A 2,356-nucleotide genomic window follows, 5' to 3' on the forward strand; every position below is an offset into this window, starting at 1 on the left:
TTTCAAGGCAACTTGCGTTTTCAAAGCACGTGTTTCTCCCTGGTGCGTGGTGCGTGGGTAGAAGGGGTGAGTGTTTTTCCGGTTGCTGTGGGCACTGCCCGTCCTCACGGTGCCCTCCAGGGCTCCCGGGGCCTCCCTGGGCCCGGCCTTCTCCAGCCTGGGCGTCACCGCCCTGCCAGCGCCCGAGGAGAAGGTGGCCAGAGCAGCGTGCAGATGGAGAAACCCTGGGGACGCAGCTCCTCGTGTGGGAGACACCCCAAGGCCGCTCCTCCAGGCCAGCGCTGTCCTGCTCACCCCTCCTGATGCATGGCCTTCCGGACATCTCTGGCATGACTTCGTGGGCCCGGTCCCCTCCCCTCTGACCGCGCTGTGTGGCAAGGGCTGAAGGGGACACGGCAAAGGGCTCCGCAGACGGCAGGTCAGGGTCGGGGTCTGAGCCCTGAGGCCTGATTCCACTTGGGGCCTCCCCGCCAGGTCCCGCCAGCTGTTCCCAAGAGCATCCCTCCTCCCAGCTGTGGGGCCTGAGCATTGGGCCGGTCTGCAGGGCACGGAGGTGCCCCGCTCATCCCCAGCCTCCCTGGTGCAGACGGGTGGGTGGCTGTCTGCCTGCCCTGTTCCAGAATCACCCGGCCTGGCTTGGCTGCTGCAGCCTGATATCGGTGGTCCTCCCAGGTCCAGCCCCGCCACCTTTGCAGCCACCACTCCTCCCCACCCACCCCCAGCCCTCTCCTCCACACCACCCCCAACCATATCCCCCACACAGCTCCTCTCGAACGGGCACTTGGTAGAAATAACAGAATCGTAAACCCCACGTTGGAAGAGATCTCAGGAGATCACTCACATCCCCCAGGCCCTGCCATAACCCAGCTGGAGGCAGCTCAGTGTTTACTCTCCCCACTTTCCACAGACCCCCAACCAGCCCCTCCCTGGGGCAGTGCAGTGTCTATCACACAAGGAGATTCCCCCATCGGGGCTGATTGATGTCACCATGAACCACTCCCTGGCGACCATTGTCTAGAGGGGGAGAAGGACACATGGATGCACCCTAAGCAAGGGGGAGACTGATGCTTTCACAGAGGGACTCTGCCCCGGGATGGGGCTCTGGGAGCAGAGATCAGGGAAGGCTTCCCAGAGCAGGTGACACTTGGTGTGGCCCTTGAACCAAGAGCGTACTTTCCCTGATGGAAACGCCGTGGGGCAGGTGGAGGCCACCCTGAGAAGAGGACACAGCAGGTGCATCATTGAAGCTCAGGGTCAGGAGCACAGGTGCCAGAGTCAGCAGTTGAGGTGACATCTGGTGGTCGGTGCTGGGTGACACCTCATCCGTGGACCCCGATGGCCCTTCCCAGAAGGTGCGTGGGGACTGAGGGAGTTAGCCCACCGAGTGCCCTTCCAGGTGCCTGGAGCCAGCGCTCGGTGACGTTAGTGATCCGGGGGACAGAGCCCAGAGGCAGCGGGTAGGATGACGGCAGGTGCAGGGAGGGGGCAGGCTCTGAGCCCAGATGCCAGTGGCCCTGACTGGGCTCTAGTCCCCCTCACTGGGCCCCAGCCTCCCATCTGTAAGTGGGGGACGGGGTGGGGGTCAGGCCCACCTTGCAGGGCTGCCGGAAGCATCGGTGACAAACCGGCAAAACACCGGAGCTCAGGGCAGGCGTCCACGTGACCGTTGTTGGAAGGCCTGGCAGCAGGCAGAGTCCTGGGTGTGAAGAGTCTGGGAATCAGCAACAGGAAAGTGATAACTGAAATCTCGAGAGTGGACGAGTCCCCCAGGAAAGAGTGTTAGAGGAGAAGAGATGAGGGGAAGTTTCACCAAGGGGAGCCCTGGAATCCTTGGCTGGATTCTGCCCACGGACTCCTCTGAAGGCAGAAGGGGGAACTGGACTGGGGCTGCAGCAGGAGAGTGAGCAGTTAGACACAGAGAAGAACTTTCTCACCCTGGAGACAGTACAGTGGTTAAGAAGGTAGGCGTGAAGTCCATCTCCCCTTCTTATTCAACACGTGACCCTGGGAAGGTGACTTGTCCTCTCTGTGCCTCAGTTTCCACGTATGAAAATGAGGACAACGGCTGTTCCCGCCTCATCGGTTGTCAAGAGGGTGAAATGAGACATGACCGTGTAGAGCTCTGTGCTCAGCATGAAGTGGGTGTTTAACACGAGTTAGATAACGGAGGTGGTGATGGTAATGATGGCGGTGACGGTGATAGTTATGGTGGTGAGGATGAAGGTGACCTTGACAATAATGACGGAGTTGATGGCAATGATGGTGGTGATGATGAGAGTGGGGATGGTGAACCTGATGATGATGGTGATCAGGATACTGGTAAGAACAATAGAGATGATGGTGGGGATGATGGTGG

The sequence above is a fragment of the Herpailurus yagouaroundi genome, unplaced genomic scaffold, assembly GCF_014898765.1.
Source record: "Herpailurus yagouaroundi ecotype Mexico unplaced genomic scaffold, PumYag 77, whole genome shotgun sequence".
NCBI classification, from domain to species: Eukaryota; Metazoa; Chordata; class Mammalia; order Carnivora; family Felidae; genus Herpailurus; species Herpailurus yagouaroundi.